The following is a 23,498-nucleotide window of genomic DNA, read 5'->3' as shown; positions in this document are numbered from 1 at the left end:
CCTTCCCAATTGCCGCGGGAGACCTTGCTGGGTTGCTTTGTTCCTTGCATATACCGAAGCACTGGTAAGCAGCCCTACATATTTATTATACCTTTTTTCACCCCTCTCCCCACTTCATGATTTTGTAACATCCCCCATATGGAATTTCTATATATTATTGTATCTCTATTTCATCCGTAGATGTATTTCCTGATGAAGTGGCAAACCCGCAAAACTAGTTGAAATACCATGTCATCTGTATGCTTTTTTTTTAGTATCCCTTGTTGTTTTTGTATCTTGTATTAAAAAATTTTGTAAATTTTGTATATCTGTCTTGTATTAACGATGCATACTTTATTTACATATACCGAGATAGTCCACCTGCCTTCTTTTCTTTGGTGAGTCTGGGGTGGGACCCTCACTCCCAAATATCCTTTCTTAAATCTAATTGGATGATGGTACATTCTATAGATCTGCATACAATTTATATTGTTCTTTGAGGCAACCCACTCTTTGTATTTTCTTTGTATCCCAGCAGGAACCTTTTTTCCATGTTTCTGGAGGATTAACCTCCTGAAAATCATTTTGCCAGTCAACATACTGTTTATATGTTTCATCATCAAGCATGGCCACCTGCCATGGAAACTCTTCTTTGAGTAGGCAGTAGATGATGACACCAAACACCCACACATCAAGGCTGCCATCTACGACCAGTCCATCTGAAATGGTCAGGTTAAACTCTGGGGCCATGTAGGATTTGCTTCCACACCTTGCTCTAATCACTGTCCCTGTGACCTTAGTGAGTCCAAAGTCTGTGATGTTAACACAATAGCAGTCCTGGTCAAACACCAGAGCATTTTCTGGCTTGAGGTCCATGTGTACAAGTCCTTTCTCCGATATGAATTCCAGAGCACTGGAGATCTGCACAGCACACCTTTTTTACTGCGTCATCTGGAATTCCCACCTAGAACAAGTTCAAAAACATAATAGATGTTAATACAGTAGGGGAGAATATAAGGATAAATAAAGATTCAGTTGAAGCATATATGTATGGCCATAAAGTAGTGTATTTATTTATTTTAGGCTATGGATAGATTTTATTGTTGAAGGTGTCACCCCCAGGGAAATTTGCTTTGTCTTAATTACATTGGTTACCAAGACATTTAAAGGAAGTGATGCGAAATTTATATATTTTGTTTTAACTTTTTTTTTTTTTTAAGGATTAAATAAAGAAATGGCCATACCTAAAACTTAATGTACTTACGTTTGGAAAGATCATGGAGAACAGATCTCCAACAGGTGCCAGTTCTTGGTGAAAGACAAAGTAGTCAATGGTGGAGCAGAAGAAGCCAAAACATTGGATGATATTTTGGTGAGGAAACAGTAAGTATGAAATGCTGAATTTGTGGAGAAAAGACCACTGACTGGTTCTGTCCTTATCCATAACTTTCATTGCCATTCTTTGACCTGTGAAAAAAATGAAATAACTTAGATCAAGAACTAGAAATGTTCACTTGGTAATTTCTGTATGTTTTTAACTTGACAATATCCAACATTTTTATAAGATATGCTCCTCCCAGATTGTGAATGTATCATGCACATTTAAAGCTAATCTTCAGCCTTACCAGCACTCACCTGTACAGGAACCTCTCCAGATAGAGTCCATGTCATTTCCTGACTAGAGGACATCCAGCATCATTAGCATGGTATCACCCCTAGGCTGATTGTTCCTACTCCCTGCCTTTTTATTCATTGAACTCAACATTACATGTGATCAATATCTCATTTTGATATTTGCATAACTCCTAAGAAACAGCCCAATGCTTAGGTCTCTAAATCATTTTTCCACCATTAATATTTGAAACAACATTTTCTATTTATAGAGATGTAATAAATGTATGTATTGGGCCATATTTGCTCAATGCATTTACTTGCTATTCTTTATTACGAGTGTTGCACAGTGATTCTACTATAATGTTCCTTTTTATTTTAGAGTAAGTCTACAATTAGCGATCTCTAGGAAAAGGCCTTTAACTTGCAGATCGAATTTACATCCATGTTCATAGAGGATACTGAAATGGCGGCTAGATTGATTCACTGACCTGTTTTACTTGTCCTTCACCAAGATTACATTACCATATCCGCCTTTTCAAAACTCCTCCTCAATGAGGGACCCCACCCCCTCCCTTTTAGAATGTAAGCTCTACGAGCAGGGCCCTCCTGTACCTTTTGTATGGAACTGTACTGTAATTGTGTTGTCCCCCTTATACATTGTAAAGCGCTGCATAAACTGTTGGCGCTATATAAATCTCGTATAATAATAATGAGGGAGTACTCTTCAAAGTCTATCTGCTGTAGTCCTTGTGCATAGAAGGAGAACATTTTATCCAGAAGCCCTTCCACATTATGGTCAACAGAGGCCATAGAGTCCTGGGGAGCACAACATTAAAACTTGTTACATTAATAAGCAAAAAAGAACCTTTGAAAAGAAACTTTAGAAATGCGTTAAATATGAATACCGTTATCCGCAGTTATAAAACTATAAAAACAAAATGCCAAATAGACCTCCATATTTACATGTATAAGATTTGAGAATACATGTTGCACACTAAATTAGAGATTGAACACAACAGAAATGCATATAGCGAAAGAACCTTAAGCAAGTACCAAAAACAGAGGAAAACACAAGACATATATTGCATAAATAATTAGCAGGATATATACATAAATAACTAGCAGGATATATCCAATGGCTTCCAGTTCAATTGTGTGTGTGTGTGTGTGTAGGTGGGGGGGGCTCTCAAGAACCGGGTCAAAAGACTAATTTTATCTTTGTTACGTTCCTTTCCTGAAGGACACTTCAACATGTGGTGTATCTGCTGCCAGAAGCAGCTTGGTGACTTTTATATTTCTGGCAGACAAAGCGGACACTTCTAGCTACCTAGAATTACATTTGGGACCCTAGATAAACAGAGGGAAAAATGCCTTAGCTGGTGCAAGCTCCCCCTGTCGGTGGTAGGGAGAGTGAACTTAATAAAAATGATCTGGGTCCCACAATTGCTGTATATCTCTCAGAACTCCCCTATGTGTATCTCTAACAAATGGTTCAAAAGTGTGGATACCCAGATGCGGGATCTCATCTGGAAGCGGAAAGGAGCTAGAATCAGTTTAAATACCCTACAATATAGTAAGGATAGAGGGGGCCTGGCGGTACCACATGCCAAACTATATTTTCTGGCCTCCCAAATGCAGCAGATCATGGGGTGGGGAAGAGATGATGCCTTAGATGATCCTATTGTACAATTAGTAACCCGGGCCAACCCAGATTTGAAAGCCGGCTCTCATTTGGAAATTGATCTTCCCAGCATCCCCCCGACTGCCCCAATGGTGGGTCTCCTTAGAAAAGTGTGGGAGGCAGCCCGAGAGGCACTGAGGGTCAAGGGCCCCCTGGGATTCACCCCTCTGTGGAACAATCCAAAATACCCAGAACTTAATAAACTGGAGTGATCCACCCTATGGAAACGCAAGGGGATAACCTCCCTGACTGCGACTTCACCCCTGCACCCAACGGAGCTACTTCAAGTAAACGCCAGGAAGGGGCAGATTTCAAAAATGTACTCAGTACTGTTGTCTTCCACCCAGGACCAGGCATTGGAATCTCCCTATGGTTTCAATCTCGGCCTCCTATAGGCTATTGCAACTGTTTATTCTGCATAGAACACCAATGAAACTATATACATGGTGCCTGAGGGATTCACCCCATGTCCAAAATGTAAAACACAGCAAGGTGATTTCATTCACATGCTGGGGCGATGTCCAAAGCTCAACAGGTATTAAGATGAGGTCACACAGAATATCTCCCGGCTGGTTCAGGTACCAGTGCCCTCCACCCCTCTGTTATGTCTATTGGGAGCAATTGATGAGGAGATTTATCAGGGAAATGTACATTATGATTACTAGACTACTATACCTAGCTAGAAAGCTTATAGCTAGTCATTGGGTGGCACCTACTGTACGTACAGGGAAACAATGGATTGTATATAAACTCACTCCTGATTAGGGAGCAACTGGCCTCCTATCATCATAGGAATGCCGTGACCAAATTTGAAACTATCTGGCAGCCATGGCTGGCTGATCCGGCTCTCGCCCCCCCTCCCTTCCCACAGCTATTAATGGATAAACTATTGCAACTCTAATGCCCCGTACACACGGTCGGACTTTGTTCGGACATTCCGACAACAAAATCCTAGGATTTTTTCTGACGGATGTTGGCTCAAACTTGTCTTGCATACACACAGTCACACAAAGTTGTCGGAAAATCCGATCGTTCTGAACGTGGTGACGTAAAACACGTATGTTGGGACTATAAATGGGGCAGTGGCCAATAGCTTTCATCCCTTTATTTATTCTGAGCATGCGTGGCACTTTGTCCGTTGGATTTGTGTACACACGATCGGAATTTCCGACAACGGATTTTGTTGTCGAAAATTTTATATCCTGCTCTCAAACTTTGTGGGTCAGAAAATCCGATGGAAAATGTGTGATGGAGCCTACCCACGGTCGGAATTTCCGACAACAAGGTCCTATCACACATTTTCCGTCGGAAAATCCGATCGTGTGTACGGGGCATAAAAATGCGAAAAGTAAATGGAGAGGAGGGGTTGGGGAGAAGGGAGGAGAAAACAGTTAAATGTTTCAGTTTTGTTATGTTAAATACTTGGTTTAGCAAAATGAAAGAATAAGAAAGACTGTGTCCTGATTTGCAGGTTGTCCAACCAAGTGCTAAAAGTTTGCTTTAACGGTTATGTAATGGTGCATTGCAACATATATGGTCACATTTGAAGATATGTATAGTATGTTTTTGACAGACTGTTACTGTATTTGACCCTGTCAATGTTTTCTATGTATCTGTATGATTATTTGCTGCACCAACAAATAAAGTTTTGGTTGAAAAAACTGATTTCACCCATGTATTTTAGGACTTCTGCACTCTGACTTCTTTTAGTAGAGTCAATGGCCAACAGATCAATAAACATCCTTCGTATCCCAGTGGGAACTTCTCTCCATGCTTTAGGAGGATTATCCACCTCAAAATTCTTCTGCCAGACAACAAAACAAAACTTTTAAATTCTTCATCGTCAGGGAGGGTGTCCTGCCATGGAAACTCCCCCATGAGCAGAACATAGATGGTGACACCAAATGCCCACACATCAAGGCTGCCATTTACAGCCAGTCCATCTGGAGGGGCAATTTCATACATCTCTGGAGGTATGTAGGGTTTGCTGCCACACTTGGATCTAATCACTGTCCCTGTGACCTTAGCCAGGCCAAAGTCTGTGAGCTTAATGGAATGGCACTCCTGATCAAACACTAAAACATTGTCTGGCTTCACATTTGGGTGTATTAGTCCTTTCCCCACTATGAATTCCAGAGCATTGGAGATCTGAACAGCACATCTATTTACCACATCTTCTGGAATTCCCACCTAAAAAGAGAAAATAAAATAACTAAGAAGTCTGTTAACAAAAATCGAAGTTACTTACCGGTAACGTTTTTTCCAAGAGTCTTTCAGGACAGCACACGAGAGACCTCAGCTCCTCCCCTCTTAGGAAACACCGCCTCCACCAGACCTTTAAGTCGCCCCTTCACTCCAGCCCATCAGTTTTTGCACGAGAACCTCCGACCAGTCTAGGGAGACAAAAGAACACATAACAACCTTCATATTCCTGATGTTTTCACGTCCTAGTGGCAAGACAATATTTTGGGTGGGTACCGGTGCTGTCCTGAAAAACTCTTGGAAAAAACGTTACTGGTAAGTAACTTCGAATTTCCCTATTTTGTCTTTTAGGACAGCACACTTGAGAGGATAAGCAAGCACTTAACCTAGGGTGGGACTACTGCCTGTAGAACTTTACGCCCAAAGGCCTGGTCCTGGGCAGAGTATGGGTACAGTCTGTAGTGCTTAACGAAAGTCTTAAAACTTGACCATGTTGCTGCTCTGCAGATTTGATCGGGTGTAGCACCAGCCCACTCTGCCTGTGACGTTGCCATAGCCCTAGTGGAATGAGCCCTAATACCTTCTGGAACTTTCACCCCTTTTGCTATATAGGCCTGATTCATAGCCAATCTTAGCCATCTGGCTATAGTGTGTCTAGAAGCTTTGGAACCCATCCTTACCCCTGAAAAAGAAACAAAAAAGGAATTGGCTTTCTTAAACTGCTCCGTAACCTCCAGGTACTTTAATGCACATCTTCTGACATCTAACTTGTGGAAGACATGCTCCTGTTCCTTCACTGGATTTGAACAAAAAGTGGGTAAACAGATTTCCTGGCTTCTATGAAATTCAGAAACCACCTTCGGAAATAAGGCCGGATTGGTTTTAAAAATAACCCTATTCGGAAAAACTTGAAAGAAAGGTGCCCTCCTAGAGAGGGCTTGTAGCTCACTAACCCTCCTTGCAGTAGTGATGGCTACTAAGCAAACCGTCTTGAGGGTTAAAAACTTCACCGTACAAGACTCAATAGATTCAAAAGGGCCTGCAATACTAAGGACAGATCCCATACCGGAAAGGGGTGAGAGCTGACTGGTCTCTGCCTTCTTAAGGCTCTAAAAAAACCTGGATACCAAGGATTTACTGCTAGCTGTTGTTCAAGGAATACACTTAAAGCCGACACCTGACTTTTAAGGGTACTAAGTGCCAAACCCTTATCTGCCCCGCTCTGTAGGAACTCCACCACTGCTACTTGGCTGCAAACACTAAAGGAGCTCTCTGCGCACCAAGAATTGAATTTCTTCCAGACCTTCAAATAGATTCTGCGCGTCTCTTCTTTCCTAGAATTTAGAAGAGTTGTTACCAATCCTTCGGAAAACCCCTTACTTCTCAGCATGTCCTCTTCAGTAGCCAGGCAGCCAGATTCCACCTCTCCACCTGAGGGCAGCAGATTGGGCCTTGATAGAGTAGATCTTCCCTGACCGGCAATATCTAGGGTGTTTCCACCGCCAGCTTCTTTAGGACAGAGAACCATGGCCTCCTGGGCCAGTGTGGCGCTATCAAGATCATGTCCTCTAATTGGAATTTCCTCAAGACCGCAGGCAACAGAATGGGAGGGGGGAAGGCATAGCATTTGGAAAAATGCCAGCTCTGAGACAGAGCGTCCACCGGTTCAGGGAGAAGAAGAGGGGAGCTTTTGTGTTCTCTCCTGAAGTGAAAAGGTCCACACATGGGACCCCCCTCTTCTTTAAACTTTTAAAATCAGTGATGTTAGAATGAAAATACAAAGTGTTGCCAGTGGACAGATAATTAAAGAGAGTAAGCTACAGATAAAATAATGAGATACGTAACACCGACAGACAACCTTATGGGTTTTTTTTTGTTTTTTTTGTTTTTTTTTCCTTTTTTTCTATATACTTTTGCAGAAGACAGCCCCTATACCCACTAACCCAGGTAAAGCCACACCTTTCAATAGATTTTAGTGATCTTAAGATTTAGCCATTTTCAGTCAATGGATGGCGCTCTTAGGCAAAATCTCAAGATACTTGGTCAGCTGGAGGTCACCAATTGCCATAAAAGACAGTCGCAGCTGCCTTCCTCCCCCCTCGCCTCAATTGAGCCCTTTTGAAGTGACATTCCACTTAGTCCCTAACTTACACTACCAAATGGCCAGAGAAGAGACTTTTGTCAGAGAGCTTCTCTAGATAAAATTCCAGAGCTGGCTTATGGTGTCCTTTTTTTCTCAGAATGTCCAGGCAGTGTTCTGAAACTTTTTAAGCCAAACTGTATGTCAAAAGTTCACTGCCACATTAATAATGACAATCAATAATGTATTCTGAAGGTAAAAATCATTTTAGGCATAAAATATCTATTGCAGAGGCAGGTAGTGTTGTGGTTGGGGTTTGAACTAACTTAGATGGACTTGGCTGTGTAAGTGAAGGCTGGGGTTTGTACTGAAGATTTGTGATGTAGAATAATCATCTTAGAGTAGAGATTAGGTTTGAGGCAGCAGCTTTAGAGGGGGCAAACATCAGAGAGGGTTATTCACAACACCCATGCGCCCTCTACTGGAAGACTTTGTGTCACCTGCTGTGTCAGTGCCAGCTGTGTCAGTGCAGATTTTGGCAGACAATTATAGCATGTGTTGCTCTCTAGTGGGTATCCAAATTCACAGAGTGTACAACTGTCTCATGAAGTATGCATACAGGGAGTTGTCAGTTAAAGCACTGGTTCTTGAAGTGCTCAGCTGCTGCGGGGTAACACGATCAATCATCATTTTAAGTCTGATCTGTGAGAATCTCTTCTGTTAACTCATCAGATTCTGTCATAGAATGCATTAAGGTGAAAAAACACGGACCTTTACAACCCTTTTTAAAGAGGTCTCTTATTTTAGCAACTACAAAAACATATAAGATAAGATTGAAAAACGCACCTGTGACGCCAGACAGTCCATCAAACCAGGCTTCCTAGGGTACATGCCATGATGTTGGCTGAAAAAACATAAAACACATTTAGATACCTAGCTGAGGTTATTGTTCCTCCTAAATATTAGACATGTGCACTGACAAAAAATGTGTTTTTATCGTTTTTGTTACATTCTTTTTTTATTTTTTTGGAAATTCGGAATTTGGAAATTTCAAATGTCCAAACTTTCGAATTTCTAATTTTTGGATTTACGAATTGCTAATTTTTGGAATTTCTGAAAAATAAGAAAGAATCAGTAAAATTTGAAATAATAACTATTAAATTATAGGTATTGGAATTTCCTTACAAATTTGGCTGTTCAGCATTCGTTATTTCAGATAATTCGTAAGTTTGGATAAATTTGTACTGGTTACGTTCACAGCCAAATTTGAATGGAAATTTCAATACCTATAATTGAATAGTTATTTCAGATTTTCAGGTTTTTGAATTTTCAGATTTCATTCTTCTTGGATTTTCAAAATTCCAAATTTTTCTAATTTTTAAATTTATGATACTTAGAATATTCAAATTTCTGAAATTTTGAATTTCAGAATTTCCAAATTTCAGTAAATTCAGAAATTTAGGAATTAACAAATTTGTCAAAATTCGTTAAACGAATTTGGAACTAAACAAATTGCATGTCTATATACATGTGGCACAGACACAAGCAAACACCTGTCAGGTGTTCTACTCCCTCTCCACCCTCTTTGAAATTGCCACACAGTTAATAATCGAGTTTAGTGTTAGAGGCAAAGTAAATTGTTTGTCATGTTAACTACACACTGGAGAGAGGGTCAACCACAACTGTCAGATGTTTCTTAGCATCTGTGTCCTTGTGAGGGATACCCTGCAAAGTAGGAATTTTTGACACATTCTCTATCTCTAGCTATGTTATACGTATATGTAAAGTAACCAGCAATCAGCTGATTCCGGGTGGCAGGCCCAGCATTAGTGTTGCTGTGTCTGTGGACCGACAACTGGCGGACCTCCTGGCTTCCTCTTCTCATTAAGCTCCCAGGAATCATCCCTCGCAACACACATGTTGTGCAAGACACAACAGGCAAGGATGATCCTGGAAAACTTTGGAGGAGAGTACAGTAGCTCCTCCCCGGGCCTGGCCAAACATAAAACCGGGACTTCAGCAGGCCAATAGTGAGCTTGACAATGCCCCGGCTTTTACTTAACGCACTGTTATAGCGCTGTTATGGCTGCCCAGAAGGGTGCCTGATTGAAGCCATCAGCCACCTCCAGCTGCGGATAACCGGCATCACCTAAAAACAAAAAGAAAGAACAAAACATAAATGAGTCCTTCCCATTCCTTCATGTGAATGTTCACCGCTCCAGTATGATTACCTCTCCTGAGGTCAGCTGTCTCCACAGTTAAACAGGGTGCTGGCTCTGTTTGCAACAGAGATAATGGAAAAAAAATATAAGGCTGGATAGCCGCACACCAAATATTCACCTTTATTGAAAAGTAAAATCAAGGCATCAAAGGTGGGTACAGACTAACTGCACTGCTGCTGACGTGTTTCACACCAGGCACAGTGCTTAGTCATAGCTAGAGTGCTGGATTTACATACAGACATTATATACACCTGAGTAATTAAACAAATAGACAAGACATATATGCCATGAGTAATATAATGGGAAGCACCTGTGAACATCTAAAATCCAAGGTTTAACCATTAAACAGATGGAAAAACTCTCCATCCTGGAGATTCCACATATCAAAGACATATATAATAATAAAGGACATAAACAATCCCACACTTAGAGAAAAGAGACACCGGTGCAACCTAAAAAAGAAAAAAAAAACATATAAACTAATACTGTATGTAATAAAAAAAATATCATGCACCAACAAACAACGAGGGAAAAGACCAAGACGCCCATCCCTCCGTGTATAAATACTGGTGCGTGTAGCTCAAAGATATCTAATCCGCTAAAAGATGGTACAATCCCTCCTCAATATTAGTTCATATCCATATAATCGTGCAGTGACAAAGTTTTAGATTACTAAAATTCCTCTTTTTCTATTCACCACTAAAAAAAAGTAAGAAAGAGAAATAGAAGAAACACAAGAGGGAACATAGCAGGAAAAGAAAAAAGGTGAGCCAAGCAGAACTAAGATGGAATATGCTAGCACACAACGGACAACCATGACTCCCTATCAAGAAGCATCATAAAAATCAAAATACATGAACATACCAAGATAGGGAAATCTCAAACAAACAAAAAAAAAAAATATATATATTTATTCCAACAACACTGACATATCAAAGCAAGAATAGAACAACCAGTGTATGAGGGTATGAAAGTCACTCACAGAAGTGTGAGACATCCCACTCAAAGTTGAGGCCGGTGGGCTGCCTCATATGGAGATGGAGTATCTAGTAAACCTCTCTCTTACAGAGTAACCTAAACTTATCACCTCCCCTTTTTGATGACATGACTTTTTCAACCCCCTGGATGCGTAGGCTGCTGACATCTTTATCGTGGCATAAATTCCAATGCCTCGCTATGTTGGTGGAATGGTTTCTAGATATATCGTAAAGATGATCATATAGCCTGTCTCTAAGCCTACGAGTCGTGCGTCCCACATATTGAATGGAACATTGTTCACAAGTGGCAACATACACTACATATCTATTGTTAAAATGATGAATGAAGTTGCCTTAAAATCTCTATTTAAGGATCTAGAGTGAATCATTTCACCTCGTAAAATGTGGGGGCAGCACGGGCAAGAACTGCCCCCATATTTGGAATGCGGCTATCCAGCCTTATATTTTTTTTTCCATCCCTTCATGTGACCTTAGATGCCTGTAAAAAAATGCATGTTCTGCATAAAAAAAAATACTGTACCAATAAGCCACCCGGACGGTATTTGTCCACCCTCAAATTTCCGGAAAAGGCCGGTCTGCTTTAAGATGTAGGCATCATGGCACGACCCTGGGAAAGCCGCCTGAACAGTCATTATGCGCTGTCTGTCATCGCACACAACTTGGACGTTGATGGAGTGATACTGCTTGCGATTCCGATAGCCTGCTTCACTTATCCTGGGGGCCTGATTGTACACACGTGGCAATCGATGGCCCCCAGGATTTGTGGCATTTTTGTGCACAGTGGTAGAAAGCCACCTTCACGTCATTTCACTCATCTTCATTCTGTGGCCAGTGAATAAATTGTGGTACAAGGTCAAGAATAGCATCTATGACCTGCATAAACACCCTGGACACCGTGGGTTGGCTTAGACCCATAATACTTCCAGAAGTGGCTTGGAAGCTGCCCCGACCCAAGATGTACAGAGTCGCAAGCAACCTAACCATGCCTGGCACAGCATGACTACAGTCTGTAGATGTTGAAATTTTATGCTATATGAGCTGATAGAGGTGCATAATTGCTTCTCGCCCTAACCGAAACTTGCTACGGATATCAGAGTTCTGCATGCTTTCAAAATATGCCCGTGGGGAAAAATGCCGTGGCTGGCGAAGGTGAGCCACAGGTGCATCAACTGCCTGCTCTGCTTCCTCCTGCTCGGCTTCCTAGCAAAAGGCACCAAAGGCACCAAAAAAAGCTCTGGTCAGGAAGGGGGTAAATCCTTCCGGGGCTGAAGTGGTTAAAAGGGAAGAAGACATGAAGCCAATGATCCCTCAGACTGTGCAGACAAATTCCTTTCAATGGGATCTTCTTCTTTCCAGCTTTCACTTGTGTATTTGAGGACTTTGGTACTTTGACTTCTTTTGGTGTAATCAATTGTCAAAACGTCAATAAACATCCTTTGTATACCAGTGGCAAGCTTTCTCCATGCTTCAGGAAGGATTATCCATCTTGAAATTGTTTTGCCAGTCAACCAAAAATTTATATCCTTCATCAAGGATGGCCATCTGCCATGAAAACGCCTCTGTAAGTAGGCAGCAAATGATGACACCAAACGCCCACACATCGGGGATGGTCATCTACAACCAGTCCACCTGAAATGGTCACATCATGCATTTCTGGTGCCATGTAGGATTTGCTGCAACACCTGGATGTTATCACTGTCCCTCTAACCTTAGCAATGCCAAAGTCTGTGATCTTCACACACTGGCATTTCTTGTCAAAACATTTTCTGTCTTCAAATTCATGTGTACAAGTCCTTTCTCTGCTATAAATTTGAGGGCATTGGGAATCTGAACAGCACATCTCTTTATCCTGTCTCCTGGAATTTCTACCTAAAAAAAGAATCAAAATACAATTGAGGTTAAAAACAATCAGAATACTTATCCAGAAACAGGTAAAGTGTATGTATAGCCCTAACTTATTTAGTTTTAGACAAGAGATGACTTCTTATGTGTATGTATTTGCTATATATTCACCCTCTTTAATTGTCCTGGTGACCTCTGTTATTGAGACAAAGTGATTGAAAATTCAAAATTATAAAGTTGTCAGAACAAAAGGTAAGTGTAATGCCAAGTACACACGGTCAGACTTTACGGCAGACTTTGCAACATACTTTACGACGGACTTTCTGAATGAACGGACTTGCCTACACACAATCCACCAAAGTCTGTCGAATTCGTACGTGATGACGTACGACCGGACTAAAATAAAGAAGTTCATAGCCAGTAGCCAATAGCTGCCCTAGCGTGGCTTTTTGTCTGTCGAACTAGCATACAGACGAGCAGATTTTTCGACCGGACTCGAGTTTGACGGATAAATTTAAAACATGTTTCAAATCTAAGTCCGTCCAACTTTTGAGCAAACAATGTCCGCTGGAGCCCACACATGATCGAATTGTCCGACGAAATCCCGTCCCCCTGGCAAAGTCTGCCGTAAAGTCCGTTCGTGTGTACGCGGCAATAATCTTCCAAAATGGACACCTCTACTAATGTCAACTAAGAGTTTCCTCCCACTTCCTGTTGCATCTCCGGGAGAAGAAGTGAAGAGAAATCTCTTCCCAAAAGGACTGACAGGAGTTTTAACCTCTTTACATCTCGTACTGTAATTCTATACAAAACTAAAAATAATGTGATCATACGTATATCCTAATGTACTTAAAATTGGTAGAATCAGAGTCAGAATCTGGCTGGAGGACATCCTAGCATTATATACTTCCCAGACTGACTGCTCCAAGTTGATTCCTTGTATTAATTGGATTTCTATTTTTTTTAATATAAGTTTTCTTAGACTCAGCATCACATGTCTTCATTAGCAAATGCAGCCTGTCTAGGAATGTCCACTACTCCAGAGAGATTTACCCATCAAGACATTTTGATATTTACAAAATGCCTTCCAAGAATATACCCGCTGCTTAGTTCCCTAAATAATTCCTAAAAAATGTGTTAATGTTTTATACCTTTTTATATGTATAGAGATGTAATAAATTCTGGCATTGGGCCATATTCTTTGATGGCATATACCTGCTATTCTTCATTAAGAGTGTTGATTTTAGAGTAAGTCTACAATTAGTGAGCTCTTGGGAAAAAGTCTATATCTTACAAATCACATTTACAAAGATATACATAAATGTTTTTAGACAATATTGAAATGGCGATTAGATTTATTCACTGACCTATTTTCCCTTAATTTGCCAAGAATACTCTTCCATAGGCACCTTTTTCAAGTTCCTTCCTCATGAGGAAATATTTCTGTACCTGCTGTAGTCCTTGTGAATAGAAGGAAAAAAATTAAAAAGGTCTGCAGTCACCAGTGATACACCTCCATCCCTATATACATATGCAAAAAAAGAGTCGCCCTGGGACTTTAAATGAGGTGGTCACAGTTAGCCACTGAGTGACAAGAGTAATAGTAGTATAAATGTTTATTAAAATGAATGTACATACATGAATAATATAGCATATTAGCTCAGCCAATGGATTTGCACATAATGAAGACAATAAATAAAGTTGATACAAACGTTATACAGTATATACAAATTGACGCATCAGAAAACCTGACGCACGTTTCGCAAGATCATTGCTCGCTCATCAGGGGTGGATGCGGATGAAATAATATCTAAATAGACAAAAAGATGTATCCAGTGGTAGATGTAAGAACACTGGCCGAATGGGCCAGAGCAAAACGGCCCAATACTTACCAATGAACGAAGCCAGAGTTTCCATCGCTGAACCCCCAAACGGACGGCAGCAGCCAGAGTATGGCACGAGAGCTGAGGGGGAGAAGACAGACATCATCAAGGATGGCCATCTGCCATGAAAACTCCTCTATCAGTAGGCAGCAGATGACACCAAACGCCCACACATCGAGGATGTGATCTACAACCAATCCACCTGAAATGGTCACGTCATGCATTTCTGGGGCCATGTAGGATTTGCTGCAACACCTGGATGTTATCACTGTCCCTCTGACTTTAACAAGGCCAAAGTCTGTGATCTTCACACACCGGCATTCCTTGTCAAATACCAAATGATTTTCTGTCTTCAAATCCATGTGTACAAGTCATTTCTCTGCTATGAATTTGAGGGCATTGGGAATCAGAACAGCACATCTCTTTTATCACATCTTCAGGAATTTCTACCTAAAAACACAAAGTTGTAAGTGGTTCTCTGCATCCAACTTGACAGTCAAATTCAATATTTGGTCATTTTGGGCTTTACCAATAATGTTAAAGGACTCCTCTGCTGCCCCCAGAAGCCTGTGGTGTTCGGTGGGAGTTCTGGAGATAATCATCAAGGATTCAAACCTTTTAGTGACTTGACTACCACTTTATAATGGTCCCAAATCAGACAGCGGGGGTACAACATGTATTGTCATATCTCTCAGACACATTGGAAATAAAGCTTTTCCCAACAAGTCAGCGGATGAAGGACAACATGTTCTGTCTGTGTCCCTCCTGACATATTAGGAAAAAATATTTTTCCCAACAAGCTAGAGGGAGGCAGGGAAACTAATTTCTAGGATGTGCCGGTGACAGGAAGACAACAAACAGCCAAATCATTGGTCTTGTGCGAGCTTTAAAAAAACAAAAGTCCTGACCAGAACACTGGTGATTCCAAGTATTTCTTTGTACATCTTGAAATATAGCTCTCAGGTAATGTGTTCCACTTTTCATTTAGTACTTTCCCCAAATCTCTTGATCCTGGTGGGATGTCTAATTTTCTTAAAGGTTGCATGGAGACACTTGCAGGTTCCTTTGGTTCTTGAGGTTTTTTGCTGCCCCCAGAAGCCTGCGGCATTCGGTGGGAGTTCTGGAGATACTTATCAAGGATGCAAACCTTTTACCAATGTTGTCATGGACTAAATGCTTTTCATTCTCTTCTATATATCACTGGTGACTTGCATAGAAAATATACAGTATGGAAAAAGTTATGCATGTACCTTAAGTATTTACTTCTCATTATAAATTGATTCACCTTTTCAATGTCATTAAAGTTTAAGTTTAAATATTTAGGGTCCATAAAATATAAAAACCTAGCCACATCCTCAACCTCCTGATTTATAGTTCCAAAATTATAGGCTGCATTCACACCTAAGCAGAGGGAGTTTAGAAAAAAGAAGCTGCAACTGCCCCACCCCCGCACACTGCTGTCCACCCCCGCACACAGCTGTGTAGCTGTCTGGTACTCAGGGGGATAAGGGTCAGATCACAGGCTGCCATTTATATTTTCAAGAAAGCCACATAGCTGAAAAAAATTTAGCCACATGTGATGATGTTTCAGACGTGCCATCAGTCACAAATTCTTGTTTACCCATTGTCTACCTCTGGACCAAATATATAAGGAGAATTCATTATCAAACATAATTAGTGCCTCTGACATGTTGTCCTCCTTTGGCTCTGGCCCATCAACTCAGACTGAGATCCAGAAGCGTTTGTGTTCAAAAGGGAAGAAGACATGGACGCTGAGAAACACAGCTCTGTGACGTGTCCAGGCAAGAAGCCAATGATCCCTCAGACTGTGCAGACAAATTCCTTTCAATTGGATCTTCTTTCCAGCTTTCACGTGTATTTGAGGACTTTGGTACTTTGACTTCTTTTGGTGTAATCAATTGCCAAAAGCTCAATAAACATCCTTTTGTATCCCAATGGGAAGCTTTCTCCATGCTTCAGGAAGGGTTATCCATTTTGAAATTATTTTGCCAGTCAACCAAAAGTTTATATCCTTCATCATCAAGGATGGCCATCTGCCATGAAAACTTCTCTGTAAGTAGGCAGCAAAGGATGACACCAAATGCCCACACATCGAGGATGTGATCTACAACCAGTCCACCTGAAATGGTCACATCATGCATTGCTGGGGCCAAGTAGGATTTGCTGCAACACCTGGATGTTATCACTGTCCCTTTGACCTTAGCAAGGCCAAAGTCTGTGATCTTCACACACTGGCATTCCTTGTCAAATACCAAAACATTTTCTGTCTTCAAATTCATGTGTACAAGTCCTTTCTCTGCTATTCTCTTCTGGAATTCCTACCTAAAAACACAAAGTTGTAAGTGGTTCTCTGCAGAGTCTTATCCAGCAAGGTTGGCTTTGCTCACTCAAAATATACCTTGATTCACATTTCTTTTCCTGTCAAAGCAAATGCTGCTACTTGGTTCATCTGTGTCAATGCAGCTGGACCCCAATGATTGTAAAAGACACTGTGTGCTCGGAAGTGACATACTGGTGGTCCACTCTTTTCTCCCACTCCTACACAGTCATATTCTTGACCACCCCTGCTCTCTGCAGATGTTGAAGTACCAGAACAGCTGCCCAGATAAAATATAATATCCAAATTAACACTCAGCCAATATTTGTTAATTTTGGGATTTAAAAATACCTTTAAGATAGCACTCCTGCTGCCCTCAGAAGCCTGTGGCATTCGGTGGGAGTTCTGGAGATACTCTTCAAGGATTCAAACATTTAGTGACTTGACTACCACTTTATAATGGGCCCAAATCAGACAGCGGGGGTACAACATGTATTGTCATATCTCTCAGGCACATGGCTTTTGAAGAAGCAGTTGATGGCATTATAAATTGATTCACCTTTTTGATGTAATTAAAGTTTACATTTAAATATTTAGGGTCCATAAAATATAAAAACCTGGCCACATCCTCAACCTCCTGATTTATAGTTACAAAATGTTAGGCTGCATTCACACCTCAGCAGAGGGAGTTTAGAAAAAAGGAGAAACTGCAACTGCCCCCCCCCCCCCCCAGCTGTCCACTTCCCCGCACACAGCTGTGTAGCTGTCCGGAAACAGGGTCAGATCACACCACGCACATGGATTACAGGAACACGCTGCCATTTATAGCCTCAAGAAAGCCACATAGCTGAGAATTTGGCCACATGTGATGTTTCAGACGTGCCATCACTCACCAATTCTTGTTTACCCATTGTCTACCCCTGCACCAAATATGTAAGGATAATTTATTATCAAACATAATATAAAATATAAAAACAAAAAGTAGGGAATTGCGCTGTTTTTTGTGAACAGTTAATTTACATGTGTATAAGTATACAGTGAAATGTGTATATCCCACAGGAGCTAATCCTTCCTATTGTAGGAGGATATATAAGTGACAGGTGCTAAAAATAAATATGTGAAAAAAAAACATATACATCAATAAATGAGTAAAAAATACACAATCAATGAGCATATTACTCATCAGTCATCATTAGTAAACTTGTGCAATGCATATATAAACAAATTGATATTATCTCATAGCAATCAAAACTAAGTGTCCATAGAAAGTGACATGGTGCTCCATCCATTTCGTAAAAATCTTCTTTAAAATTAAACATGAGCAAGAAGTGCTGACATTGGTGACAGTGTTCCCCTTATGTGTTTGCACTCACCAGAGCGCCCTAATCCTGCAGGGTTACAAGCGTGAAGTGTTAATCCCAATCACAGGGTTGCAGTATTCTTCCAGTTCCTAGCTTCAAAGCACAGGACCGTCCACGGGTGGAGGAAAGGGGAAGGAGACTCCACTGTCTCCTCTCTCAAGGTAGTTCCCGACCAGGCATCCACATATGTGTGTTTATAAAAAAGAAGAAAAAACGATCCACATAGTGTCACTCCGTCTTAACTGCTTTTATTAAAAATTATTAGTAAAATGAATCCAAGGAATGAAAGTTAAAAAAGGGGAGAGGGAACTCGCAGACTCACAGCTCTCCAAACATCGCGGGGAAGCAACGCTTCCTGAAGCCGAGCTTGCGTTCCACCGATCATATGTCCGAAACCACAGCTTCCGGATATGACGTAATGAGTATCAAGTTAGTCCCGGCTTACGTGTTTCGTCACACGGACGTCATCTGAGGCGCTGCCATCTTGATACACCATACGCCTTATATCTCGGGTGTAGTTGTCACTGCAGCCAATCACCTGCTATATAACACTAACAAGCAGTAAGCATACCAAATTAGAATCTCCCATTAACGCCACCAGAGAAATTCAATCTTTTATAGCGATACTGGCGCCACCTAAAGTTGTAAAGGAGAAACACCCACATGTCTAATTTAAACTCTCCTTAAGCGCCACCTGGTGGTATAGAACAGAAAAGGTAAAATGCTCATACGGAGTAGCAGTGACAAAAAACAACCCGGTACAATCCAGATATGACATGGTAAAAATATCAATAAATACCAAGACTAATATTAATCCAATCAGTAAGTTACATAAAAACAGGCATAGCATGAGGGAATCTAATATAATGTACAAAAAATGCAAAGAAAATGTATTAATGCTATAAAAATAAAATTAAATTAATGTTAATATATTAGAAATATATTAACCACTTCAGCCCCGGAAGGATTTACCCCCTTCCTGACCAGAGCGTTTTTTGCGATTCGGCACTGCGTCGCTTTAACTGACAATTGCGCGGTCGTGCGACGTTGCTCCCAAACAAAATAGATGTCCTTTTTTTCCCACAAATAGAGCTTTCTTTTGGTGGTATTTGATCGCCTCTGCGATTTTTATTTTTTGCGCTCTAAACAAAATAAGAGCGACAATTTTGAAAAAAATGCATTATTTTTTACATTTTGCTATAATAAATATCCCCCAAAAATATATAAAAAAATCATTTTTCTTCAGTTTAGGCCGATCGTATTCTTCTACATATTTTTGGTAAAAAAAAAATCACCAATTAGCGTTTATTAATTGGTTTGCGCAAACGTTATAGTGTTTACTAAATAGGGGATAGTTTTATGGCATTTTTATTAATATTTTTTTTTACTAGTAATGGCGGCGATCAGCGATTTTTATTGTGACTGTGATGTTATGGCGGACATGTCAGACATTTTTGACACATTTTTGGGACCATTGTCATTTATACAGCGATCAGTGCGATTAAAAATGCACGGATTACTGTGTAAATGACACTGGCAGTGAAGGGGTTAACCACTGGGGGGCGGGGAGGGGTTAAGTGTGTCCTAGGGAGTGATTACTAACTGTAGGGGGATGGGCTGTGTGGGTGACGTCACTGATCTCTGCTCCGATGACAGGGAGCAGAGATCGAATGACACTTGTCACTAGGCAGAACGGGGAGATGCTGTTTACAACGGCATCTCCCCGTTCATCCGCTCCGTGAGGCGATCGCGGATATCCCCGCGGCGATCGAGTCCGCGGGACCCGCGACCCGACTCACGGAGCTGGCGGCGCGCACGCAATGGCACGGCGGGAAATTCAAATGGACGTACAGGAACGCCCATTTGCCCAGCCGTGCTGCTCTGCCGACGTACATCGGCGTGCGCTGGTCGGGAAGCGGTTAAAGAGGAGAGGGTATATATTCTGAATAACATTAAACCCATCTAGATACACTCAGGGATTGTAAAAAAGTAAAATATATTTTTTGTATATACTTAGATATATAAACATAAAAAATTGGAGTACTATATTGGAATGTATATTGGAACTCACTCTGTGTTTTAAGAATGTGGATGGTGAGGAAATTAGAGTTTCTATATTATACTGTACTATATTGGAGTTCTATATTAGAGTTCACTCTATGTGTTGAAAGTAATGGGTGATGAGGAATGTAGAGTCCTATATAAGAAACCCACTAGTTATAACAGCACATGAAATGCCTCATTACTAAAAATTAGATAAAAAACAATTAAGATCAATGTCCACATTCAACCCTCTAGGTACTAAACTCCCTAGGCGGTACATCCACTTAGTCTCGTTCTGGGATACTTTTATTCTTTTATCTCCGCCTTTCCAATGATCATTAATCAAATCAATACCATAGAAAATTCATCTGGTGGGGTCTCTGTTATGGAACTCATCGAAGTGGCTAGAAAGGTTATGTTTCGGAAAGCCTTTCCTAATATTGTTTATATATTCTCTAATTCTAACAAAGAGGCCCAGTAGTTCTTTCCACATACTGTAATCGACAGGGACATTCGATCACGTATGTGACATGGGTGCTGTCACACGTGATCAATTCCCTAATTTGGTACTCTCTTCCGGTTCTAGATTTAAAAGATATCCTTTTCTTTGGCTGTTTTTTTTACTCACACGACAGGGTAGGCATCTTTGACATCTGTAGAAACCTTTCGTTTGAGGGAACAGTTTTATAGTTTTAGGTCCGTCAACTACATTGTGTACCAGCTGATTTCTCAAATTGGGGGCCTTTTTGTAAATTAATCTTGGCTTCTTTGAGAGTATTTTCGCCAGGACTCTATCTGATTTCAGGATCGGCCAATATTTCCTGATGATGTGTTCCACCGATCGATATTGATTGTTGAATCCAGTGATAAAAGCCAGTTCCATTTGAGAGGGGTTAGTGTCTTTCTTTTTATTTTCCAATAGGGAATTTCGATCTAAATGCCATCTTCTGCCTCATCAGAGATTCTTTTTGGTACCCCTTATCCACAAATTTTTTGATCAAGGTATCTGCTTGCACATCTTCTACATTATAACAATTTCTCCATTACCTTGTCAGTTGGCCTTTCGGTATATTCTCCTTCCACTTAGGATGGTGGCAGCTGGATACTGGGATATAACCGTTACGGTCCGTTGCTTTAAAGAAAGTTCTTGTGTGCAATTCATTATTTACCTTAAAAATCTGCACATCCAGATAGTCTATTTCTTGGGGGTCACATTTCCCACTGAAGGAGATGCCATATCGATTCTAGTTCATTTCCTTTAGGAATTCTTGAAAGGAATCTGTAGTGCCTTTCCACACAATGATCACGTTATCAATATACCTACGGTAAAATCTGATTTCTGGGCGTAATCTTATATATTCTTCCCACATGTTCATAAATTTGCCACGTCTATCGTCACAAGAAGAAAATCATTAGCTTCAGTCACATGTGTCAATTCATTGATTGTGTACTGTCCCGTAGGTATGATCTTCCTTTCATCACTAGTGGTTTCAGAAAATAATCAATAATAATCCAAACACCCACACATCGAGGATGTATCTACAACCAGTCCACCTGAAATAATCACGTCATGCATTTCTGGGGCCATGTAGGATTTGCTGCAACACCTGGATGTTATCACTGTCCCTCTGACCTTAGCAAGGCCAAAGTCTGTGATCTTCACACACTGGTATTCCTTGTCAAATACCAAAACATTTTCTGTCTTCAAATTCATGTGTACAAGTCCTTTCTCTGCTATGAATTTGAGGGCATTGGGAATCTGAACAGCACAGCTCTTTATCACGTCTTCTGGAATTCCTACGTAAAAACACAAAGTTGTAAGTGGTTCTCTGCAGAGTCTTATCCAGCAAGGTTGGCTTTGCTCACTCAAAATATACCTTGATCCTCATTTCTTCTTTTCCTGTCAAAGCAAATGCTTCTACTTGGTTCATCCGTGTCAATGCAGCTGGACCCCTATGATTGTAAAAGACACGGTGTGCTCGGAAGTGACATACTGGTGGTCCACTATTTTCTCCCATTCCTACACAGTCATATTCTTGACCACCCCTGCTCTCTGCAGATGTTGAAGTACCAGAACAGTTGCCCAGATAAAATTATAATACTCAACTTAACACTCAAATCCAATATTTGTCAATTTTGGGATTTACAAATAACTTTAAGATAGGACTCCTGCTGCCCTCAGAAGCCTGTGGCATTCGGTGGGAGTTCTGGAGATACTCAAGGATTCAAAACTTTTAGTAACTTGACTACCACTTTTATAATGGTCCCAAATCAGACAGCGGCGGTACAACATGTATTGTCATATCTCTCAGGCACATTGGAAATAAAGCTTTTCCCAAAAAGCCAGAGGATGGAGGACAACATGTTCTGTCTGTGTCCCTCTGACATATTAGGAAAAATATTTTTCCCAACAAGCTAGAGGGAGGCAGGGAAACCGGTGACTGGAAGACAACAAACGGCCAAGCCTTTGGTCTTGTGCAAGCTTTAAAAAACAAAAGCCCTGACCAGAACACCGTTGATTCCAAGTATTTCTTTGTACATCTTGAAATGTAGCTCTCAGGAAATGTGTTCCACTTTTCATTTAGTACTTTCCCCAAATATCTGGATCCTGGTGGGATGTCTAATTTTCTTTAAGGTTGCATGGAGACACATGCAGGTTCTTTTGGTTCTTGAGGTTTTTTGCTTGGATGCTGGTTGTATTGCTCACAGCAACGTGTGACCAGGACTGATGAGCTGGCTTATCCAGCAAGGTGGCTTTGCTCACACAAAATATACCTTGATCCTCATTTCTTTACCTGTCAAAGCAAATGCTGCTACTTGGTTCATCGGTGTCTATGCAGCTGGACTCCAATGATGGTAGAAGGCACTGTGTGCTTGGAAGTGACATACTTTGTATCCCAGTGGGAAGCTTTTTCCATGCTTCAGGAAGGGTTATCCGTCTTGAAATAGTTTTGCCAGTCAACCAAAGGTTTATATCGTTCATCATCTAGGATGGCCATCTGCCATGAAAACTCCTTTGTAAGTAAGCAGCAAATGATGACACCAAATGCCCACACATCGAGGATGTCATCTACAACCAGTCCACCTGAAATACTCACATCATGCATTTCTGGGGCCATGTAGGATTTGCTGCAACACCTGGATGTTATCACTGTCCCTCTGACCTTAGCAATGCCAAAGTCTGTGATCTTCACACATCGGCATTCCTTGTCAAATACAAAAACATTTTCTGTCTTCAAATCCATGTGTACAAGT

General features: G+C 40.9%; 1 pseudogene; it reads right to left on the bottom strand.

Annotated features, from left to right (window-relative positions):
• Positions 1 to 820: 820 nt before the first annotated feature.
• Positions 821 to 23,498, bottom strand: part of LOC141128400 (legumain-like) — a 38,540-nt pseudogene continuing 15,862 nt past the window's right edge.

This window comes from Aquarana catesbeiana, linkage group LG01 (assembly GCF_042186555.1).
Source record: "Aquarana catesbeiana isolate 2022-GZ linkage group LG01, ASM4218655v1, whole genome shotgun sequence".
Classification (NCBI taxonomy): domain Eukaryota; kingdom Metazoa; phylum Chordata; class Amphibia; order Anura; family Ranidae; genus Aquarana; species Aquarana catesbeiana.
This window is presented reverse-complemented; position numbering and strand designations above follow the sequence as displayed.